Source organism: Macaca fascicularis, chromosome 1 (genome assembly GCF_037993035.2).
Source record: "Macaca fascicularis isolate 582-1 chromosome 1, T2T-MFA8v1.1".
Taxonomy (NCBI): domain Eukaryota; kingdom Metazoa; phylum Chordata; class Mammalia; order Primates; family Cercopithecidae; genus Macaca; species Macaca fascicularis.
The window spans coordinates 149,935,253-149,960,711 of record NC_088375.1 but is presented as its reverse complement, the minus strand read 5'-3'; the positions used below and the strand labels follow the sequence as shown (position 1 = coordinate 149,960,711).

Below are 25,459 nucleotides of genomic sequence, written 5' to 3'. Positions count from 1 at the left end.
CACGCCACGGTGACAACTTCAGGGCCCAACGAAATCCTCCTCTTTTCCTTTGGCCTAAGCAATCAGAGGCCCGACTACCTGCTGTTGAGCCCAGGTGGCCTTACCATTAACAGTTATATTTTTAAAAGGTTTGAGCCAAGCTTAGTTGAGCTCCGGAAAGTTTAGCTCCGACTTCAGCAACCCCAGGGAGGAATAAGATATGCCTGAGTAAACCAGTGGTCTCAATCTTTTGGTCCCAAGACCGCTTTCCACTTGTAAAATTATTGAGGCCCCAAGAACTTTTGTTTATGTGGGCTACAGCTATTGATATTAAAACAAATTTTTAAAAAGTTATTTTTAAAAATAAAAATGTCAAATAGCACATTTTCATTAAAAAAACGATATTTTCAAAAAATTAGTAAAAAGAATGGTGTCACTTTAAAATTTTGCCCATATCTTTAATGTCTTGCTTAATAGAAGGCATTTGGATTTTCATATCTGTTTGTGCATTCAATCTGTTGTGCTATTTCAGGTAGCCTCTGGAAAACTCGACTGTGCACTCATAATGAGAGTGAAAAAGGCAAATAATGGCTTAGTATTATAATAAAAATAGTTTTGACTTTGCAGACTCCATGGAAGGTTCTTGGAAACTTGCCTCCCCAAGGTTCAGCAGACCTTTAAGAACCACTTGTCTAAACCTCTTGGTACTCTGTCCCTCTTTGTCAACCAATAACTGGTTGAGGGGCTAAAAATATGACCTAATTCTGTTCAGTCCATAAAGGGGAGTGGGGGATGAGGAGCTTCAGGGGAAGGATTTTATCCTGACAACCTAAGGACAAGTTTTTTCCTTACTTCTTGCCTTGGACATCCTCCAGTGAGCCAGACATGTTTGGAGCTATGGCAACGTATTCTGCAACCACAAGAGAAAAGCAAGAAAAATACGTGCGTACCTTGTTTTATACTTCAATTTATTGCACTTCACAGGTACTGTGTTTTTTTAAATAAATTAAAGGTTTGTTTCTCAACCCTGCATTGAGCAAGTTTAGTGGCACCATTTTGTCTAAGAGCGTGTGCTCACTTGGTGTCTCTGTCACATTTTGGTAATTTTTGAAATATTTCAGACTTTTCCGTTACATATGCTATGGTGATCTATGATGTCACTATTGTATCATTTTGGGGTGCCACAAACTGTACCCTTATAAGACAGCCAATTCAATGTGTGTGTTGACTGCTCCACTGACTGGCTGATCATCTCTCTCTCTCTCTCCTTGGGCCTCCCTATTCCCTAAGACACAGCAATATTAAAATTAGGCCAATAAATAACCCTACAATGGTCTCTAAGTATTCAAGTGAAGGGAAGAGTCACATATCTCTTACTTTAAACCAAAGGCTAGAAATGATTGAGCTTAGTGAGGAAGACATCTTGAAAGCTGAGATAAGCAGAAAGCTAGACCTATCGTTCCAGTTAGCCAAGTTGTAAATGCACAGGAAAAGTTCTTGAAGGAATTTAAAAGTCCTCCTCCCTTGAACACAGGCATGAAAAGAAAGTGAAACTGCCTTATTGCTGATAGGTAGAAAGTTTAAGTGGTCTGGATAAAAGATCAAACCAGCCACAGCATTCCTTTAAGCAAAAGCCTATCCAGAGCAAGGCCCTAATTCTTCAATTCGTGAAGGCCGAGAGAAATGAGGAAGCTTCATTTAAAAAGTTTGAGGCTAGCAGAGTTTGGTTCATGAGGTTTAAGGAAAGAAGCCATCTCCGTCACATGAAAGTGCAAAGTGAAGCAGCAAGTGCCGATGTAGAAGCTGCAGCAAGTTATCTAGAAGATCTCAGATAATTGATGAAGGTGGCTACACTAAACAGATTTTCAGTGTAGACCAAAAGAAAGCCTTCTATTAGAAGAGTATGCCACATAGAACTTTTCTAGCTAAGGAGGAGAAGTCCATGCCTGGCTTCAAAGGACAGGCTGACTGACTCTCTTGTTAGGGGCTAATGCAACTGCTGACTTTTTATTTTTATTTTTAATTTTTTGACAAAGGGTCTCACTGTGTCACCCAGGCTGGAGTGCAGTGGTGCGATCATGGCTCGCTGCAGCCTTGAGTGATCCTCAAGCAATCCTCCCACCTTAGCCTCCCGAGTAGCTGGAACTACAGGCACACACCACCGTGCCCAGCTAATTTCTGTATTTTTTGTAGAGACAGGGTTTTACCATGTTGCCCAAGCTGGTCTCAAATTCCTGAGCTCAAATGCTCCACCTGCCTCAGCCTCCCAAAGTGCTCTAAGCCACTGTGCCCGGCCCCGGCTGCTGACTTTAAGTTGGAGGTAATGCTCATTTGCCATTCCAAAAATCTTAGGGCCCTTAAGAACTATCTAAATTGACTTTGCCTGTGTTCTGTGAATGGAACAACAAACTCTGACTGACAGCACATCTGTTCACAGCATGGTTAGTGAATATTTTAAGTCCACTGTTGAGACCTATGGCTCAGAAAAAAAGATTACTTTCAAAATCTCACTGCTCGTTGATAATGCACCTGGTTACCCAAGAGCTTTGCCTGCTAACACAAGATCCATTCTGCAGCCCATGGATCAATGAGTAATTTGGGCTTTCAAGTCTTAATTTGAGAAATACATTTCATAAGACTGTAGCTTCCATAGATACTGATTCCTCTGATGGAACTGGGCAAAGTAAATTGAAAACCTGGAAAGGATTCACCATTCTAGATGCCATTAAGAACATTCATGGGCATTGAAGGAGGTCAAAATAGATCAACATTAAGAGGAGTTTGGAAGAAGCTGATTAAAACCATCATATATGACTTTGAGGAGTTCAAGACTTCAGTGGAAGAAATAACCAGAGATGTGGTAGAAATAGCAGGAAAACTAGAACTAGAAGTGGAGCCTGAAGATGTGACTGAATTGCTTCAATCTCATGATAAAACTTGAACAGATGAGGAGTTATTTCTTATGGATGAACAAAGAAAGTGGTATCTTGAGAGGGAATCGACTCCTGGTGAAGACGCTGTGAACGTTGTTCAAATGACAACAAAGGATTTAGAATATTCTATAAACTTAAACTGATCAAGAAGCAGAAGCGTTTAAAAGGATTGACTCCAATTTTGAAAGAAGCTCTACTGTGGGTAAAATGCTATCAGACAACATTGCATGATACAAAAATATTTTGTGAAAGAGTCAATCCATGTGGCAAACATCATTGCATTATTTTAAGAACTTGCCACAGCCACCCCAACCCTCAGCAACTACCATCCTGATCAGTCAGCAGCCGTCAGCATCAAGGCAAAACCCTCCACCAGCAAAAAGATAATAACTTGCTGAAGGCTTCAGATTTTTTTAGATTGTTAGCATTTTTTAGCAATGAAGTATTTTTCAATTAAAATATGTACATCGTTTTTAAAGACATAATGCTATTACATACTAATATATAATAATATAGTATAAACATAACTTTTATATGGACTAGGAAGCCAAATATTGTGTGACACACTTTATTGTGGTATTTGCTTCATTGCTGTGGTCTTGAACCGAACCTGCACTACCTCTAAGGTGTGCCTGTACAGAAAAGGCAACCCCAAGCCCAGATGTTACTGAGTGACTACATTAGTCTACCTTGGCTCTGTGTATCTCTATACTGAATATCATGTAAGACAGTAAATGGCCTATTGCTTAAGCCACTGTAGGCTTAAGCCTAAGAACATTTTTAGCCCAGGGCTAAAAGAAATTGGGCTTGATAGAACTTTACTGTGGTAAGTGTATTAGGCCATTCTTGCATTGCTGTAAAGAAATACCTGAGACTGGGTAGTTTATGAAAGAAAGAATTTGAATTGGCTCACAGTTCTGCAGGCTGTGCAGGGAGCATGACACTGGCATTTGCTTCTTGGGAGGCCTCAGGAATCTTTAGTCATGGCGGAAGATGAAGTGGGAGCAAGCACATCATATGGCAAAAGTAGAAGCAAGAAAGAGAGACAGCAAGATGCCACACACTTTTAAGCAGCCAGATCTCATGAAGAGTCACTATTCTCGTGGAGGACAGCACTAAAGGGATGATGTTAAACCATTCATAAGAAACCACCCCCATGATCCAGTCACCTCCCACCAGGCCCTACCTCCAATACTGGGAATTACAATTCAACATAATACTTGGGCAGGGACACACATCCGAACTATATCAGAAGGAAAGATAAGATCTAAAAATTTTATTTTAAAAATGCTTACTTTGGCTGCTTTCCACTTTTTTTTAGCAAAATTAAGAGGATGTGACTATGAAATGCTGCTGTTGTTGTTTTCCAAAACATATCAAAACTTCTACCCTTGCTCCTCTATAGTCTGTTTATATCACGGTGGGCAGAGTAATTCCCTTAAAACGTGAGATCCTGTCACGTCTCTTCTTTGGCTCCCCTAACTCAGTGTTAAAGCTGAAGTGCTAACCATGGCTGCAAAGCCCTTACAACCTCATCTTCACAACCTTACCTCTCTGACTCCATGTCCTACAATCTGTCAACCATTCAACTAAGCACTCAACCAACCACTAGCCACCTCACTGTTCCTCAGCTTTGCCAAGCACATTCCTGCCTCAGGGTCTCTGTTTGAATATTCATCCCCTTAGCATCTGTATTACTTACGTCTTCCCTTTAGAGTCTGCTCAAATGTCGCCATCTTGGTAAGGCCCAACCTGACAACATTGTTTAAAATTGGAACTCCCTTCCAGCTTTCCAAATTTATCTGACTTTGTTCCTAAACAATCTTAAACCATAATAGATCATTTACTTATTTTGATTGCTCATTTGGTCTGTCTCCCTCCACTAGAATATAAACTCAGCAGGAAAAGAAATTTTCTCTACTTGTTTCATTAACGTATCCCCAGTGCCTGAAACAGTGCCTGATGCTTTGTGGCTGGCACTCAATAATTATTTGGTAAATTTTTTGTTGTTGTTTTTTTTCAATTTATAAAAATTGAATTTTTATAAATTCAAATAAATGTTTTTCATTTCAAAGTAAGCTCTTTAGCAGGCTGTATACACATTCCAGTGTATACATATTCTAAAAGTATCACATCAGTATTTACTGTAATTTGTTGAAAATAATTATTCCCTTTGAGCTGGAGTTGCAAGGTAAAAAAAAAAAAAGAAAGAAAATAATTATTTTTTAAGAATAAATCTGATATCTGGGACAATCCAAAAGTCATTCAAGAGCCAAATCTGATGAACACATTCTGGAGCAAAATGTTAAAATCCCAAACCTGTTTTCCTACTAAGTTACTGCATTTGAGTGGGTAAGGAAAGGTCAAAAAACAAAATGTGTGTGATTTTTCTAAGATGCAGCAAACTGATTTTGAGCATAATTTCAAAGAGTTCTAAAAATGTACACCAATAACTAGTTGCAAAATAAGTACTATATATCACCATTTTTGTTTTTAAAAATAGAAATATTTATTTCTGCATGTCTGCGTGTATGTGTGAATGAATTTCTTGCAACCTGTCTGAAGACTTCATTTTTGCCCCCATTACATTAGAGGCATCTTTCAAAAGTGAAAATCAAATTCTGATTCCCCTTCCCATTTAAGAACCTTCAATGGCCTCTCGTTGTATTTAGTAACTTCCCACCTAGCCCTCCCTGGTATGACCTGGTCCCTGTTCCCCATTCTCCTTTCAGAACTCTCACTTTGGCCACAAAGTGCCAACCATAGAGGCTACCTTTTCAGTTCCCTTGGCTCTTTGTACTTGCCATTCAGTCTGCCTAGAAGGCTCTTCCCATAAAGATTCAAGACTGATTCTTTTGTTAATCATTCAGATCCCACCTCCATATGTAAAGAAACCTTCTGAGGCTGGGTTTTATTTGTTTTATTTATTTTCTTGCTGTGATCTTTCTCCTTCACCTAAAACATAAGCCCTCTGAAGGGAGGGTCCTTGTTGGTCATGTTCACCTCTGAAGCCCCAGCTCCTCAGTGCCCGAGATAGTGATGAGATTGAGGGCCAAAAAGATGAAGAGCTGACACCTCATCAGAAACCATGGAGGCCAGAGCCTGTGGAATGACATATTCAAGATGCTGAAAAAAAAAAAGTTAACCAAGACCTTCTAGCAAAACCATACCTCAAGAACAAAGTAGATATTAACACATCCCCAGATAAATGAAAACAGAATTTGTTGGTAACAGACCTGCCCTACAAGATGTTCTAATGGGAGTCAATCAGGCTGAAATGAAAGGACAGTAAGCAGTAACTTAAACCCATACAAAGAAATAAAGCTCACAGGTAAAGATAACTACACAGGTAAATATAAAAAAGTCTGGGCATGACAGCTCATGCCTGTAATCCAAGCACTTTGAGAGGCTGAGGCAGGAGGCTTGCTTGAGCCCAGGAGTTTGAGGCTACAGTGAGCTATGATTTTGCACTGCATTCCAGCGTGGGCAACAGAGCAAGGCCCTGTATCAAAATAACAACAACAATAATAATAGTGAGATTGGGAGGAAGGCAGAAAGGAGCAAAGGAACATTTGCCTTACATTTTATTAACTTGTTATATGAATTTTTATAAGTATGTAGTATTGTGATCTTAAAATATTTTAATTTCGCTGTAAAAAATAGGCTCTAATTTTAATATGCATTAAGCTAATGACCCACCCTTTATTCTACTCATATGTTTTCCTCAGGAACAAGTGTTTCAAATACCCCAGCCAGTATTCAGGCCACAGTGCTTCTACTAACATGCATATTCAGATTTGGATAATAATGGGCCAACTTATAAAGGCTTTCTTCTGTAATGCATACCATCTGGGTTATTTCAATAGGAGCAACAATTTCTGGATCTGGTAGAGAACATTTCCTGTTAGGGCCTTGTGCTGTAGCAGATGAGAATATGGGCTGAGTCACCTCTGCTTAACGGCCGCGTTTTCATTAATTCCGTGTTCTGGCCAGGACTACTTTTCCAGAAATAACAGAATGGATAAATAAAGTCTTGCTGAATACTGTGCTAGGCACTTTCATATCCATGGCTTCATTTTATTAGCAAGACCAACTTAAGGCTGTTTGTAATTTACTGCAAAACAGTACGGGGCAGAGTCCAAGGGCCAAGAGACTTCAGAGTCTTCTCAGTGTGCTAGAATTATCAGGGAGTACTCCATGGAAGAGAAAAATCTAGGCCAGGGCCTTGGGGCAATCTTGACTCTGCAAGCTTCACAATAGTTCTGTGAGTTAAAAAAACTTCGAGACCAGACTGCCAGCTCTGCTTTCTGACTTCTAAAACATGGCCTTACACTTAGCTGGGATTGACTCCTCTGACTATCTTAGTGAATTTCTGCATCATGCTGCATTTCCAAAGATGATTCATTTCTAGCTAATCCCTTTGGATTTTGGCCAGTAGTAGTAGTAGTTGCAATGACAGTATGTGCTACTTACAAAGTGCTGACTGAGTTTGCAGGAAAAACAGACCACTGCTATTCACTCTTCCTCCCACCTCCAGCCAGGTGAAAATCTCCAGAAAAGGAAACTGTCCCTCCTCCGTCCTGCCATTTCCCCACCCCACTGCCAACCAACCCTGTCATACACACACACACAGATCAGCAGACAAATGCCTAGGTGTTCCATTCTGCTGGCTGTTCCGTTCTTAGTACTTTAGATTTTTGTCTGATCTGCTGAGTGTTTTGCCTTATGATTTCTTCTGAAAGGACTCTTTCTGAGTAAGAACACCTAATGAATTTTATCAAGCGCTAACACATTGGTTCCCAACTCTCCAAGTGTCCCAAAAGTGATTTACTAGTTTTAAATATGACATGTGAAACTTGATTATGCATAAATTAAAGAGTTGATAAGGTATTATCATAGAAAGGTGGTCAGGTACCAAAGAGAGTAGTTTTCAAACTATATTTCCAAGAGAGAAATATATCACCTTTAGTAAATGCAGTGTGCACATATGAAAAACGTGGGTGCGCGCACACACACACACACACACACACACACACATACACATGCACGCACACATAATAGGTAATCGTTTTAAGGATTTAGATGGACTGTCCTAAATTCTGATATAACATTTCAGCCATGTTAACGCAAGTCCTTGACACAAACTCATCTTCATCAGTATCCAACAATACCAAGTATCATATAACTTTCATAGACTTACTGGAAACTTGTGGGGTCTCATCACACAACCTATAACATTTCACTTTTTAAAAAATCACCAGCAAACATATCACTTCTCGGGTCTCTCCTCCAACTATTTTGTTTTTGCTCAATTCCCTCTTCCTTTCCAGTACACACACACACACACACACACACACACACACACACACACACACACACACAGAGCTAACCTTGCTGACTCCAGAGTCAGCCTCTAAACCTTTCTCACGCAGAGCAATTTAGCACAGTGTACTCTTCTAAAGTTGCAAATTTAAACCCAGGGTCATTCAGTCAACAAAGCTTCAAGAAAAAAGTGGGGGACTATAAGTGACCCAAAATGTCTTCCGTTTATACTGAAATCTCTTTAAAAACTGCAGAACACAAAGATCCAGCATTAATTTGAATAATCTTAATTGATTTAGTTCTGTACCTAAGCACCTTTTTATTTCACATAGTTCTAGTTTCCCTCTTCCTGTTTAAAATTGATCTCACTGGTTTAATGAATATTTATTGATTACTGTGTGTCAAGCACTGAGGAATATAAGGAAAGAAAAGATCTCTGCCCAAAACAGGAACTCAGTCTCCTAGGACAGAGTATTGAAAATGTAAGTATTGCAGAGAAGTAGAGTGTGCCATGTGCACGTAAGTCAGACTGCCTAGACTGAAATCAGCTCAGCCACCTGGGTCCATGTTGATAGCACTGAGCTCCCAAACCAACCTGGGACCACCTTCCTCTGGGCATTCGGTTTAGTGAACAATAAACGCTTTGAGTTCTCAAACACTACTGGGTTTTTGTTACTTGCAGCCAAAAACATCCCTGATAGTACACTGAAAAAAGGACATTCATGAAGTGACCTGAGGCTATGATATTTCATTTCATTGGTAAAAATATGCTTAAGTGTCACAGATGGAAACAGTCAAGTGAGCAAAAAAAGTGAGAAATGAAGTATACAAGTTATTACAGAGCGCTGCATGAATGGAAAAATTAAATAAGAAACAGGAAATATGTGGGGCTCTTTATGCTTTATATTATCAGCATATATCTAAGATATGAACATTTTTCTGAATAATATTTTCTTTCTTTACTAATTTAATTAGGCCAGACAAATTAAAATATATTGATAAAAACAACTTTTCACAAAATGATTTTTTTCTTTCTGAACTTTTCAGGCCACAGCACTATGTTTTCTTGCTAGTACTTTCTTTATGTAATAGATATTTTCCAGGAAAAGTCATGTGTAAATAATGTACTTATAAATCAAATCATATTCTAAATGTACTAGCGAAGCTAGATGTTTAAAAGAAAACTATGGTAAGTCTTTTTGCATGATGAATAACACCTTTGTAGAACACATAGTCTCTTTATCATTTATCTATTCTATAAGATCATATTTTAATATGCTGAATTTCCTTTCTTTCCTTACCTATTACTTCAAATCAGACTTTTGTGCAATTATTTTAATACAGAGTTTTCCGTAATGTGAATCACACTACAGAAGGCTAAGATGTTGCAAACAGTTCATATGTTTTTATTCTGTAATTCTCAATTTAATTTTTATCTTATTTACAAATTCCCATTTGCTTTCATTATTCACTAGGCAAAGTTTCTTTTTCTGCATTCTCAGTGAAGAAGAAATCTGGAGGCTTGATTCCTGATGGATTACACTTTCTGCTTTGTAAACCTTTATCAATAATGTTATCAAATAATTGCTCAAATTGAGGTATAGTGGAATAGAATTCTCTATGTACTGAGTAAAACACCCCCATAAAATTTTAGATTTGAAAAATTTTGATGTCAATTGTGTTTTGAATAACAGCTTAAGACTTAAATCATATATGAATCTGCCTGTCCCTTTAAGAAACGAAATCACATCCTGCTTGCTGGGCTCTCTTGGATTTATTTTATCTTAGCAGCTGTTCCCGAAGTCGATGTTATTCAGATGTGGGTTTTTAAGCTCTTTGTTGTGTTTTTCAACTTACTGTATACGCTATCAAACATAAAACCCAGATTTAAATGAGGTGAGGAGGGGGACAGCTAGAAATACTGGAAAAATAAAATAATACTGGGAAAAGGACCTCTCATTTTTATTTAATAAAACTGTTGATCATGATCTGCTTGAAGCCCCAGTAAAAGCTGCAAGGCAAAACCCCTGAACTTCTAAGCACCAAAAGTTGGATGATATATTTAGTAATAAGTGTGTGCGTGGTGGGGGGCGGGTTGGAGAGAAGTATCTGGAATGAAATAATGGAAATTTCTGTGGTTATAAAAGGTAAGGAAAGAACACTTTTGCTACTCTGGAAATAAGCATACTATAAATTTTGCTTAACATATGCTACTTTGATCTAGAAAGAATAATTTTACGTTGTAATAAATTTACAACGTATATGCCTCTTATATCTTTTTGTTTCATTTATTTTTCAAGAGGCAGGATAACACAGTCCTTAACAGTGGAAACTCTGGGTAAGAATATTGGCTCTGCCACATGCTTACGGTGGAACCTTATACCTTTTTGTTTAGTTTACAAATTAAAGCAGTTAGCTTAGGTAACAGCAAAGTACATATCAAACTTATGTGGGGGTTATTGTCCTAATTTTTATGTCATATATAGTCATTTCCTTGTACGAATGTGATGATTTATTGCATGACTACTACTTGTCAAGCACTGCTCTAAGTGCTTTACATATTAGCTCATTTAATCCTCGCAACAACCTTATGAGGTAGGTATCATTATTGCCTTGATTTCTGGATGAGGAATTTAAAAGGTTAAATAATTTGCACAAGATTACATATATATAGTTAGTTAATTTCAGAGCTAGGATTTACAGAGCTCTCCTCTTACCCACCATGTCATTACCAATCTGTTTAGGACTGCTTAATCTCTTTTGCTCTCTGTCATTTTTATTCAAAAGATGATGATTAATAAATGGACATCTTCGGTTGGGCATGGTGGCTTACGCCTGTAATCCCAGCACTTTGGGAGGCCAAGGCAGGCAGATCACGAGGGCAGGAGATTGAGACCATCCTGGCTAACAGGGTGAAACCTGTCTCTACTAAAAATACAAAAAAAATTGGCTGAGCATGGTGGCGGGCGCCCGTAGTCCCAGCTACTCAGGAGGCTGAGGCAGGAGAATGGCCAGAACACGGGAGGTGGAGCTTGCAGTGAGCCAAGATGGCGCCAGTGCACTCCAGCCTGGATGACAGAGTGAGACTCTGTCTCAAAAAAAAAAAAAAAAAAAAAGAAATGGACATCTTTAAACTGGGATAAACCTGCACTTCCCTGCAGCTCCCAACCCCAAGTACCTCCCCCAGGATACATGAAGACTCTCCTCCAGTGGTGCAGAGCAGGATAGTTTCAAGAGAATCAATTCTATGTCCTTGATCCTTTTCTACGTTTTCCTAAAACCCATCCGCCTGAGAACGTGTGTGTGGCCTCCATTCCATTCCCCTTTCACAATGTCCATATCTCACTTGGCAAAAAGTCATTCTTCTCACACATCCCATATCTTACTATGGTGTATTGTCCCAGGTGCACACAATATGGCAAAGTAGAAGCCTGTGCAGGCATTGAGAAAGAGAATGCCTATGATAACTGGGGAGCAAAATTGTCACCTGATAGAGCATTAGAAAGAATGTAAATAATCTATCATTACATGATATTTGGCATATAATTGAAAGGAATTCACAGAATTGAGCAACACTGCTACAACACATTTCTCCCATTCCCATCTACTCAATTTCTGTGAACAAGGTACCTTAGCATTTATATCTACAAAGACAGAGTCAAACACATGAATACAATTCGGGAGGAGTTCTGTTTCCTTCTAGCTATAAATAATATTCATCCATCACTACCTTAGAAAAGAAAAAGTTCCTTCCATATAATCTATGCATACACTTTTATTTTTTGTTTAAATATACTTATTATTTATAATATAGTTGCTGTTAGATCAATTGTATATTACTAATAATTATTAGGATAACTCCACCCAGAGATTTTTTAACACCTTAGTCTTTAGAGTCACAAGAAAGTAAAATTATATAAATATGTAGTTATAATGCCCGTTGTAAAGAATGACATACTGATCAATAGAAGTTTTTCAAGCATGAAAATATGCAACATGATAACATTCTGTGGGGAAAATGCAGTGAAAATATGAGTTCAAGAAGAAAAGGGAACAATGCAAATTTTCTGACTGTGAAAGAAGAGCTGGTTCATGTATATTTAAAATGAATAATGTTGGGTAACAAATCACCGTGGGATTTAGATTCTTCAGGATAAATTTAAAAGAGTGAGCTAACAGCTTTATTTTAAAATATCCTGAATTGCAATATGCTGGAAATAACACCCTTTGCAAACTTGTGATGAAAAGTTATAGTGTAGGTGGCAACAAAAAATGTGGAAGGGATGCAAGGTTTTCCAAGGTTTCTCAGAGCAGCATGTGGGCAAAAATGTTTGAAGAACACTGATCTTGAAGACCACAGAATATCTCCACAGGATGCTTAAAATCTAGTCCAAGTAATTGTTAACACAAACATTTTACACAGAAAAACATAGATCCCACGTGAAATAAAATGCCATTGGTTTCTGCTTTGAATGCCCGAGGAATTCAGCCAAATGCTTACAAATGAGGACTGGGCTTTGAGTCGTGGCAATCACTTTTTCCTGTGCTATCCTTTTATCTCTAGAGTCACCGTGTATAGCTATGTCTGCCACATTGTGTGTTTCAAGAACACGATAACACAAACACAGCCTTTAAGATAAAGAAAAGTGCCACAAGATTTCCATGTGAATTCCCTGTCAGTATAAGCCTGGCCTATAAGCTATTTGAGATACATGTTTTCCTAACTCCAATTTAGGACCCAAGACCTGATACATGAAATTGTTCCTTGGAGGTTAAACTGGCAGTTGACTGGAATTGGAAATTTCCTGACAATCCAGAGCCCTGGGACAAAATAAGTAGATATAATAAGCATCATGTCTACTATCTTAGAGTGACCATCTTATAACTTACCCTAGTACCAAAATTGGACTCTGGAAAGTTTGGGTTCTCATTTAATGCTGCTGACTAGTTGTGAAATCATTAGTAAATAACTTTTCTGGGCTTCATTTTCTTTTTCTGTGAAATAAATGTGAATGCTTACATTTCTTTTGCTTTTCTTCTGCACAGAAACTCTATTTGTTCACAAATTCAACAAATCTCTATGAGCCCTTCCTCTGTATTGGCACCGTGCAAGGGGCTGGAGATACCAAATTGAGTTAGACAAAGTCTCTTACCTCAGGGAGCCTCTGGGCTGTGAGGATGGTAGGACTGCTTGCTTGTTTGCAGATACTTAACAATCTAATGTGGTAAACACTGCCACGGAGCTGTGTGGAGGGCACGGTGGTAGTTCAGTGGAGATGAGCATCAAGGTAGAGACTTTCAGAGGAGGAAACACTTGACTCTATCTTTCTGGGGGTCTATTTAATGCTTAAAATTTTTTTTCAATTCCATTGCTTAAAAAATGAAGTAATACATTCATAGAATACAAAATTCAAAATGTACAAAAGGACATGCTGTGAGAAGCTTCTCTTCTACCTCTCACCAAGCCGCCCAGTTTCTCTTCTCAGGAACAACCAGGAGTGTCTGTTTCTTGTATATTCTTTCAGAGACTTGAATTATTTCTTAAAAGAATGTATACAAGGTACTCAAAAAAGAGGAAGTTAAGCATTGCAGACAAAGAGAACAGCATGAGACTGTTGGGAAGTGGGACCCATGAGGCCGAAGGCAGTGAAAGAGCCCTTTCCAGGAGGGGCCTTACCATGCTAAGGAATTTGGGTCTGATCCTGAAGCATTAGGAAAGCCATTAGTGGATTTAGGGCAGAGGAGCTGCCTGATGAAATTAATGATTTACAAAGAACACTCTGGCAGAAATGTGGAGAATGGATTGGAGACAGGCATGATCAGTGAGAGAGACCAGTTAGGAGGCGATTGTAACAGTCCAAGGAAGAACTAATGAGGACCTAAATCAAGACAGAATCAGTGTGGACTGGAAGGAGGGCCAACTCCAGTTGTTAAGGAAGAAGGATGAACAGCATTTTTGGATCAATTGGCTTCCAATGAATTTAATTCCTGTTCTCTCCTTATCTAAGAATTGCCTGAGAGTCACGTGCCAAGAATAATCAGAATTAATTGCCCTCTCCCTTTAAGCAGCCACCAAGGCACCCAGTCTTGTCTTAAATATTTATCTCAGTGACCTTAAGATGTCTAAGCCTCCCAGGTCAAATTTCATCACTCAAATCTCTATTCCCCTCTGTCATCAGAAAAACTCTTCCAACCACACTCCTCTCTGAACAGTCCCTTCACCTTGCAGCTTGAAAGGAAACTTTCCCCTGAGCACTCGGAATTCCCTACAGTGGTGGCCAGTTTTCTCTCACCTGTCACTTCCCACTGGGCCAGAGGTGATGCAGAAGTCCTCACTACTCTTCACTGTCACTTCTAAACTGCTGTCCCTTCCTTGCCCTCCCCCATTGGGTCCTTTGACACTCATGCCATCAGCCTGCTGCTCCCTACAGGCCTCCTTGGCTGTAGCCCTCCCCTGTCCTCCTGGTCACTACCACACATTTCTTGGAGATGTCAACACCAGGTTTATTGTCTTTCTTGCGTTCTTTTGTTGTTATTCCTGGTGATTTCAGTATCTACACAGATGATCCAATCCCACGGCTTCTCCATTCCTCTATCTCTTTATTCCAGTGTATCTGGCCTTCTACCATTCCCCTTCAGCCACCATCCTCCATGGTTAGCTGCAGACCTTGTCATTTACAACAATTGCATTCCCTCACTTATATTAGTTTCAAACATCTCATTTGTGTATTTTCAGCTCATGCTTGTACCCCAGCTCAAAAAATTCTTTTACTCCACTAGATACCTTGTTCATGTGACTCCTGACCCTGATGGAGATAGGGGTTTAAGTGATGAAATTTGACCTGGAGGCTTAGATATCTTAAAGTCACTGAGATAAACATTTAAGACAAGACTGGGTGCCCTGGTGGCTGCTTAAAGGGAAGGGAACAATTAATTCTGATTATTCTTGGCACTTGTTTCTTAGGCAATTTTTAGGTAAGGAGAGAACAGAAATTAAATTCATTGGAATCCAACTGATTCAAAAATGATTTTCATTGTTTATCTTCATCCCTCAAAACCCATTCCCTCCATGGCTGGCTTAGATTCCATGGTCCTTTATGCAATCACTCCTTTAAATATGCTCTTACCTTTCTTGGCCCTGTAATATCCCATTATATTATTCTGAAAAGAGTCCCAACTCTGGTAATAGTCCCATCTCTACCTTCTGTGCTCCTTCTCCTGAGAATCTAAATGTGTCTCAGGAGAAACATGGTTACACTGACCTCAAACATTAAGTTGGCCCTCAATGCTGCTTGGTGATCCTTCAGCATTTTCCTAGTCAATTTATTCTTTGACTCTCCCAGACTATTTCATTCCTCCTCCAAATTCCATCACCCTCCTCCTCATCAATCATGAATCTTATTTCTCTCAGAAATATATAAGCAACAGAAGAGGCTCTTAGCAACACATCTATCCTTTCTTTCCTCTCTTCCTGTGTGCACACTCTGCTTTTCCTTCTGTTGCAATGGATGATCTGCTCACCTTTCTGCCTAAAACCATCAACTTCACTTGTGCACAGGATGCCACCTCTTTATCTCACTCCCATTGTCACCCATTGCTTTCCTATATTATATGTGCAAATTTTTCTCTCTCAGTTGAATCATTTCCACTAGCAAATGAACATCATTTAAAAAAAACTCCTACCTTAACTCCATAACTCCTCCAACTACCACATCATTTTTCTACTTCTCTTTATAGGAAAACTCCTTAAAAGAGTTGTCAATGCTCAGTGACTCCAGTTCTTTACTAATTAGGCTTACATTCCACCATGGAAACCTCTTTTGTCAAGTTCATGTTACCAAATCCAATGGTCAGTCATAGGTCCTCATCTTCTCATCTTACTCAGTAAGTGACACCATTGAAACAATTTTTTCACTTGATTTACATATGCCATCAATCTCCTGTTTTCCTCTTTTCTCAGTGGCCATTCTTCTATTTCTCTTGCTCATTCTTCTTCTTTGACTACTAAAGTTTGGAGTATACAGTAGACACACTCTAAGGTGAGTCTCAATGAATCATGTCTTGTATAATACACACCCCTTGAGTGTAAGTAGAACTTGTGTCTTGCTTCTAGCCAATAAAATATGGCAACAGGGGAAGGGCTTTGCAGATATAATTAAGGTCCCAAATCAGTTGAATTTGAGTTGACTAGAAGGAGATTATCCTGAGTGGGGCCTGACCGTAATTCTTTTCTAAGAATGGTAGCCTAAATTCTTTTTAGGCATAAGCTCAGGGGTTATTTTTATGGTGGGATGGGAGATGGGTGAGGGTAAGCTGGGATAAAGAGTTTGAAGAAGTGATAAGGGTTTAGAATAGCTGTTGTAAAGAATGAGTTTCACAAGAATGCCAAGTTCTTATAGCAGTGGTCTACGTGGAATATCTGGCATCCTCTAAATAGTTAAAATTCCTAGTCTTTTACTGAATAAAGGATATACAGTAAAGAAAGTAATAAACGGTGGCTTAATTAAATACATGATATCAAATTCCTCATCTTGAACCATTTTAAAGGTTGTAGGTTATGTCCTTTAACTTGGCAAATAAACTAAACCCTTATATACAATTTATTTTTATAACATAAACCTTTCTATTGCAGTTTATTTTTCACTGTGATCCTTCTAGCCCTGATGGCATCCAAACTACCTATCCTTCAAGCTTGGGCTTGAAGGCAAACAAGGCTTGGATACTGAAGGCAGAGGAAAAAGGAACTCGGAACAGTGAGAGGATAATGAATAAAGGCTAGTAGCGACAGCTCTGCTTGCATTAGTCAGAATTCCTTCTGTTGCAGGTGTCAGGAATTCAACTTAAACCAACTTAAGCAAAAATTGAAAATGGATTTCGAAACTGGGAGTACTAGAGATGGATCTGGCCTTAGGCATGATTTTATCTAGGATTTCAAACAGTGTCACTGGGACTCCCTGCAGTAGGACTGCCCTTACACTCTGGCAAGTAAGGCCCCTCTGCTGGGCCCTGAGCCTCAGGGAGTCCTGTCATTTGGACCTCCTTTGACATTTTCAAGTCTTCCTTTGAACTAGCAGTGCCAATTGGGCAGAGTACCCCGGGCTAGGACCAGATACCACATGCATCCCAGCTGCTGGGAGCATCTTCATCAAAATATTTTAAGTCCTCTCTGTGACTGGGATTGACCAGGGCCAGTAGAGTTACCTGAACCTGGATCAGAACCCAAGAGGGCCCCTTTCCCTGCTTTGTGCTTTTGGGGTGGTCTCAAACCTGCTATCCTGTGTGTGGAGTCAAACAGATGCCCCAAGAAGCTCCAGGACTCATACTCCTAGGGTCATCCTCAGGTTCTGAGGCTGGGCCCCAGTTCCAGGAAGGCAGCCTGATAAGAACCATTCCCACTGGCCAGAGTGTTAATTCTTTTGTGGGATTGTGTGAGATTGGGCTGCCAGAATGATGCTGACACACTGATTTTGGATGACACTCAGCCACTTCAGACAAGATGAATTCAGGTCTTTGGGGGTACTAACAACTCAAGTTAACCCTTAGCTTGAACTGCACATGTGGGCCCTTACCTATTGTCCATCCAAGTTTCAGCCACAGTGCTGCTTTCAGGTTATAGTACTTGAGGGTGGCTTGGTGATGGCAGACATCCTTTACCTTGTGCCCCCACCACTGGCACCCAGGGCAGTCATCCCACCCTCTCTGTTGACTCCATACTTTGGGTATCCTCTGGGGTGGCCATGCCTCTTCTCTGAGTACTTTTGAGATCATTACCATGCAAAGCCATTGGATCATTCGGATCAATGTCCACACTTGCCCCAAGTTGATAAGGGCTGTGCTCTTCTAACTCAGTCCTAAGCTGTGCTAGACTAAGGACATGCATTCCTTGTGAAAATGAGGCCACACTTATCTCCTACCTCATGAGTTCATTGCCTATCCCCTGTTGTCAGAAGTATATGGAGGACATGGGTGTGGTCAAGATAGAAAGAGGTCACATTCTACAAATGGAGTGATTATGGCCAAAAGAACTCAAGAGAAAATGTAGTTGAAATATGTGCTGTTATGTTTATGCTTTAAAGTTACAAATGGTAAGTTTAACATGAGAAGAAAAACAAGTGATCATTCATATTTTCCTGCATCCACTGGATAAGACTTGTGTTTGTGGCCATGATGCATGAAGCAGAGTAATCACCTCTGAGAGAATCATTGGAAGTCACTCTTTATTTGTGGCACCATGGATGATGCAGCTTAATGAGCAATAATGCAATTAGCTTTAAGTAAATTGTATTGGGAAACTTGCAGGGGCCAGAATATCTATATTCTTCCAGTACGAATGAGGTTCTAAAGAGCCATGACAGCGTGAGTAATGAGAGCACTGTCACCTTTTTCTCATGGTAGAAGATGTACTATTAGTGAGAAACAGTGCATTCAGCAATAACAAAAATGAAGCCAGGATTCCTGAACCTGAGCAGAAAAGATGGTATCTGGACGCTACAAAGACTCTTCATGTAAACAGATTGGACCATAAACAAATACAAAAGTACCTCTTCTCTACCCAGTATTCTAGATCTTCAGCAATAAACTTCTATACCTTACATGGGCCCAAGAATTTTGTAAAACATGTTGAGATTCAGTTATTTATATAAACAGGGGTCCTGCAAAAATTCTTTGCCTGAATTCTCTGTCTCCATCTCTTACATGTGCCTCGTTTGGTACATTTGGCCTCATTCTATCCTGCAGACAAGATTTCTGCATAAGGCAGGGAGTGTGGATGCAAGTGTGGCTCTTGGGTTATATCTTAACGAGAGATAAGAATGATATCTATTCCAGAAAATTCTGGAAGACACTGTTTCAGTGCGGGGGATGTGCTCACTCCTTGAATCAAGTATTGTGTCCAGAGGAATGTGGTCAAAACTAACCTAGCTTGGATCACCGACTAAAATCCTCTGCCAGAGGCAGCATTAACATACTTGACAGTCCCACCAGAACCACATGGAGTAAAGGAGGAGCAGTTGAAGGACTAGTGCTGTGTCTGAAGTAAAAGGGATGCAGGACAAAGGAAAACAGCAGATGCACCTACTAAAGTTCCTAACGTGGAATAGGAACCTGGAAAAGTGAGTGGCAAACGAATCCCAGAAGACATGATTGTAGTACATTTAGATTACAATGTATTTCATAACCAAAGTGGAGTTGGTGAAATAAATTAAAATGCCCTGTCCAATCACCTATAAAGTTCATAAAATAGTATTAAGCAAAGGCTCTATAAAGTAAAACTTAGGAAATGATCAAAGGAGTCTTAAGTTTTATGTTCCAAATCGGCAACACATGAGACACCTACCCAAATCAGAACAATATGATTAATACTCTTCGCTTTTCGTTTTTATAAGAAATATACCTTTAAATTCACCTTCACTTTCCTGAAAACCTAGTTTAGAAAATCAAACACACAAATGAGTTCAAAGTTATTCAAACAAGCATGGCCTTTAGAAGCAAAAGTAAGTATTTGAAGTTTTGATTTATACAGAAAGTTTTGCTATATCATTTATTTAGTGTAAGACTAATTGTTGATAATAAATGTCTTTTTTTAAAACTATGCAAAAAAGCAAAACAAACAAAATAAATAAAACAGGAAACTCTATAAACCCTGCTGAAGGTTTTGAGAAGCTAAGTTTTCAGAACTGCTGTTTGCATTTCTAAAATATGATGAACTATTTATAATCCCAACATTTCCAGAATTCAGCATATTTAAATGCTGCTAACTGACTTTACAAGCCAAGGGATTTAAGCTAGAATTGCAAGCAACATGGATAGAATAGTCAAACCCAGACCAGATGGCTCTTTAATGCAAGTGAAGTAGGCTGGTGGTAATGAAGTGTTATCTAAGGATTGGGGGAAAAAAACGCACACTTCAAAAATATCTCTCTTATTCAAGAGTCTTGGTGCCTGAAACTCCACCTTTAGCAAATGGGAAGGCAAAGGACATATGTTGCTTTTTGCCTGCCCAGCATCTATTCCTCCTACTGGTAACAAACCCAGTTTTGTTTTTCCTTAGGAAAACTCCTTTCTCCAGCTCTTCTCTCTCTCTCTCTCTCTCTCTCTCTCTCTCTCTCTCTCTCTCTTTTTTAAGAAACTATGTTGCCTAGGCTGGTCTTAAACTCCTGGCCTCAAAGCATTCTCTCACCTTGGTCTCCCAAACTGCTGGGATTACAGGCCTAAGTCACTGCATTTGGCCCTTCCAGCTTTTCTTGAAACAATTAAGTGTAGTTAATTCTGATGCTAAATTTGGAGGTGGGCATCATGAGAGGTAGTCTTGACCAATCAGAGAACTGCATCTTTCTGGCCTCAGCAAATGGTTAATGGACAGTCACATAACCTGATGAGCTCCTGCTGTGGGATTATCGACGGAGGGACTGAGAAAGAGATAGTACTCCTTCCCTGGGAAAGCTAGCAGCAAGAGTGATATAAGCTTGGTTTGCCCGGGCTGCTCTCCCTTCTCCCCAGCCACTCACTTAGATGAACCACTGTGGTGATGGGATTAGGGAATGCCTCTGTAGGCTTCTGCCTAGGCCTTAGAGTCAACCATCATGGCTCCCCAGTGACATTTTTCTAGCCCTCTTAGATAACTTAGGATGATTCATTGACGTCTATAAAGTACTAACTTCCATGTTTTCCAAAGAAATCCTAAAATACATGTTTCAGGAGAACCATGTTACCCTATGTAAATGTGTGGTATTAATATTGCTGCTAATCCTCACACAAGAGGGAAAAAGAGATATCCATTTGTAAGGAATCACTGGAATTTCCTTATTTGTATCAGTCGTCTTGGAAAGAAGCTAAATGGACATTCATATTTTCCCATTATGAAAGTAGAATATAAATATTGAATTTACTGTATATACAGTAAAGAAGTTCTGTATATTGTAAAGGTCTCAGAGTATTGTAGTCAACAAGGACCTTTGAAACAAATCCATTTTGTTCCACTCTTGGAAATCTTCCGTGGTGACTGACAAAGCCAACAGTGGGAAGAAAGGCATGGTAAGATTATTTCTCTGAATATGTGTCTCTTCTCCCTCATTTCCAAATCTGGCAAGGTTCTAGAAGAAATCATCTACAGTGTGAGGGGAGGTGGCTTAACAGTGGGCCCATCTTATAAATGTTCAGGAGTAGAATGACATGAGTTTGTACATATGTTTTGCTACTTCCGTTCCTACCTTCCTCCAAATCACTTACTGTACACCTCCATTGAGATAGAGGATACTGTGTGACAGTTTCCTAGGCATCATGGATATAGCAATAAAAAAGACAGATAAAATTCTTCTCTGGTGGAACTTATACTTTCTGTTGAATGCTACAGGGAGAAAACAAATAAATCAACCAACAAGGCAACTTCAGGTGGTGATCGTAGTATGAAGAAAGTAAAATAAGGCGTGTGATAAAGAATGATGACCATGTGTGATACTTCAGGTAGGGTGGTCGTTATACAATTTCAGGGCAGAGCACTCCAGGCAGAGGGAACAGCAAGTGCAAAGGCCCAGAAGCCGGAACAAACTTGGTGTGTTCAGGGCATGGGAGAAGATCAGTGAGGGAGGATGTAGTGGTTTCCCATTGCTACTCAAATCATTAGAAACTTAGTAGCTTAAGATAACACACATTTGGGCAGGGCATGGTGGCTCACACCTGTAATCCCAGCACTTTGGGAAGCCGAGGTGGGTGGGTCATGAGGTCAGGAGTTCAAGACCAGCCTGGTCAACATGGTGAAACCCCGTCTCTACTAAAAATACAAAAATTAGCTGGGCGTGGTGGAGGGTGCCTGTAATCCCAGCTATTCAGGAGGCTGAGGCAGAGAATTGCTTGAACCCAGGAGGCAGAGGTTGCAGTGAGCTGAGATCGTGACACTGCACTCCAGCCTGGGCGACAGAGTGACACTCCATCTCAAAAACAAAATTGGGGATTTTTTGCAGTGTTGCAGCTTCAAATTTCTGTTACTGCCCCCTCTCTGCCTTCTTCTTTTCCTCAGAAGGACCCCTGTGGCTACATTGGGCCCATCCAGATAATCCAGGATAATCTTCCCACCTCAAGTTCCTTAATTTAAACAAATCTGTTCCTTTTGCCATGTAAAGTAACAGGTTCTGGGGATTAGAATGTGGACATTTTGGGGAGGCTATTATTCTAACTACCACAGAGTATGAAGGAGAAAAAGTGGTGGGCAGTTTGAGCTTTAGTCGGCTAAGTGAGAGGGGAAGCCATTAGGATATGCTATACATTTTTAACACGATCATTCTGAATGTCGTGTGGATAATGGAAGTAGTGATGCCAATGAGGGAGCAAGGAGACCAATTAGGAGACTCTTGCTGTGGTTCAAGGGAGAGATGATGGGGGCCTACCCTTTGGGAGATCTGCTTGGCTTCTCTGTGGCTCAGAAGTCTTATCATAAAATAAGTTAATATTGCAGGGCAGTATTGAGTTAGCAACAATCCATGTAAAAGATTCAGAGTAGTACGTAATTCCAAATAGTGCTTAAGAAATGATAGCTATTATTTTTATTATGCTTTAAAAGTTAAGTTCTAATAAAGAATTTGAGCATTTCAGAAGTAGAAGAAATCTTCAGAATTAAGAAAATGTAACCCAGCGAGGAAAAGCAACTTGCCTAAGGATACCTCGTAGTTAGCAGACAGCTATCAAACAGAGCATCACAGAAGACAAGTAAGTTACTGTCCTTACAGTAACCAGGAAAAGAAATTCAGAGCTCAGCAGGTAGGGACTTGGGGAGGCTGATACCATGTGGCCATTAAGCAAAAGGCTTGTGGTAGGGAGAGATGTACAGATGGCACCCAAAGACCTAGTTTTAAATCCTATTACTTATTGGATATGTGATTTGGAACAAGTCATTTAATCGCCCTTTACCTCATTAATTTCTCTTAAAAATGGGCACGACAGCACACTCCCCAGGTTGTCATGAAGTTAAAATGAGAAAATGTAAGATAGAGCATTTCGTAAACTGCCAAGGCTATGAAGTTTATTATGCCTCTCCTCCCAGTAGCCTACTTTCCATTCCCTCAAACCTTTAAAGGCATGGGGACATGCTTCTTTTTTCAGTTGTGTAGCAAATCTCCTTTTTTCACAGGATTTTTTCCTGAGTAACAGCCTTCTGATGCTCCTGTCTAGATAATGGTTCCAGCTGCGCTCACCAGTTTCTACTTCTGAGTACATCACTATTTCCCCTCAAAAGTTGACATCCAAATGCAAAATACGCTTTCTCCAGTAATATGGTTCTGGGTTTTCATTTCTCCAAGGTTTTTTTTTTTTTTTTGCTTGCAAATTCATTTATTATAATGGAACTCAGAGGCAATAAAAATAACTGTACTCTTCCAAAAGATAGAATAGATTTGAAGCTATATGCAACTGGGAATTATTTATAGCAAAGTCAGTTTAAGGATGTATTTAGCTAACTAGCATATCTATGTCTTACACAATACAGTTTGGAGAGCATTAGAGATGACAGAGTTTTCAGGCCAAATAAATGGATATAAGCCAGTGCTGCTGTCACCCGAAAGGCCAAAGCTAAAATAGTAATATTGCCTTTCACTGTTCACACACATGAGCTACAATAATGCCAGCTTGTGGATGGCTGATCTGATTAGTAAACTGCAACTACCTGCTCTGAATACAACATGGCACTCTCCCTCCTCCACCTGTTTGTTTTCAAGAGTTCACAGTTGTGAGTATATCAAATGCTGTCTAGGATTAGGCCCACCTTGTTTCTCCCAGGGGAGGGTCCACTGGTCTGTCTTCTCTATGGAGGCCTGAATGGAACTAAGTCAGCCATTCAATACATCTAATCAGATGAAAGTCTATTCCCTGAGGGATGACCTCAATCCCGCAGTGAATGAAGAACGGATCAGCATATCATGGATCCCAGGGCACCAGGCATTGTCTGGTAAACAAAAAGAAATTAGAAACAGAGGGGTAGGACACAAAAGCCAAGACAAATTAATGCTTTATGTATGTTAATGTTTATCTTTGTTTAAATGAAAGTTTTTGAGACAAATGGTGAGTACCTGTGAATAAACGTCTGGTTAGACTACAGTGTGGGATGGAAGAGGAGAATGCTTGCTCAACAGAACCTGTGAAATTTAGATTTCATAGGTGAAAGCTCTAGAATCATTAAAATAAAGCAGACTTCCTCCTACCACCAAACCTGTGCTGTACAACTGGCCTTGTTTTTAGGCAGGGCTCCATTATATTGCAGGCATATGTACAGCTGAAAGGATGAAGAAAACAGACAAAAAAAAAAGAGAGACTAAAGATTAGCAGTAACTACAGGAATCAACAGTGGCCAGGGGAGGATGCTAAATGATACATGATCAACAAAACTCAAAATGTAGACAATTTTGCAGAACAGATGACCTACATTTTTCAATAAATAAAATGCAAGAAAAATTAAAAGAGGAAAGGAAACCTATAGAATAAGAGACATATCAATCAAATGCAGTATGTGGACCAAGTCTGGATCCTGACTTGAAAAAACAAGTGTTAAAAAATCCATGAGACAACTCAAATGAATTAAAGATTTAGAAATGTAAGGCCTGAATTATAAAACTCCTAGAAAAAAAATAGGGAAAAACTGCTTGATATTAGTCTGAGCAATGATTTTTTGGATATGATACCAAAAGTACAGGCAACAAAAACAAAAATAAACAAGAGTAACTACATCAAACTAAAAAGCTTCTGCACAGCAAAAGAAACAATAAACAAAATGAAAAAGCAACCTACAGAATGGGATAAAATATTTGTAAACTCTATACCTGACAAGTGGTTAATATTGAAAACATAAGGAATGTGTACAACTCAATGGCAAAAAAACAAATAGACCAATTAAAAAATGGGCAAAAGATGGCGGGCCGCAGTGGCTCATGCCTGTAATCCCAGCACTTTGGGAGGCAGAGCAGGGAAGATCACGAGGTCAGGAGATGGAGACCACAGTGAAACCCCGTTTCTAATAAAAATACGAAAAATTAGCCAAGTGTGGTTGCAGGCGCCTGTAGTCCCAGCTACTCAGGAGGCTGAGGCAGGGGAGAATGGCGTGAACCCGGGAGGCGGAGCTTGCACTGAGCCGAGATAGTGCCACTGCACTCCAGCCTGGGCGACAGAGGGAGACTCCGTCTCAAAAAAAAAAAGAAAAAGAAAGAAAATAGGTTTGCAATGTTTTTACTATTCCTCCTATTCCC

General features: G+C 39.6%; 2 long non-coding RNA genes across 2 annotated transcripts; one reads left to right on the top strand and one right to left on the bottom strand.

Annotated features, from left to right (window-relative positions):
* Positions 1–788: 788 nt before the first annotated feature.
* Positions 789–9,898, top strand: LOC141407746 (uncharacterized). Its single transcript, XR_012418242.1, has 2 exons — positions 789–921; positions 9,710–9,898. It is a non-coding gene; the product is annotated as an uncharacterized lncRNA (long non-coding RNA).
* On the bottom strand, positions 5,818–24,064 carry LOC135964780 (uncharacterized). Its single transcript, XR_010577407.1, has 2 exons — positions 23,986–24,064; positions 5,818–6,038 (listed from the first exon to the last, which is right to left on the bottom strand). It is a non-coding gene; the product is annotated as an uncharacterized lncRNA (long non-coding RNA).
* Positions 24,065–25,459: the final 1,395 nt, after the last annotated feature.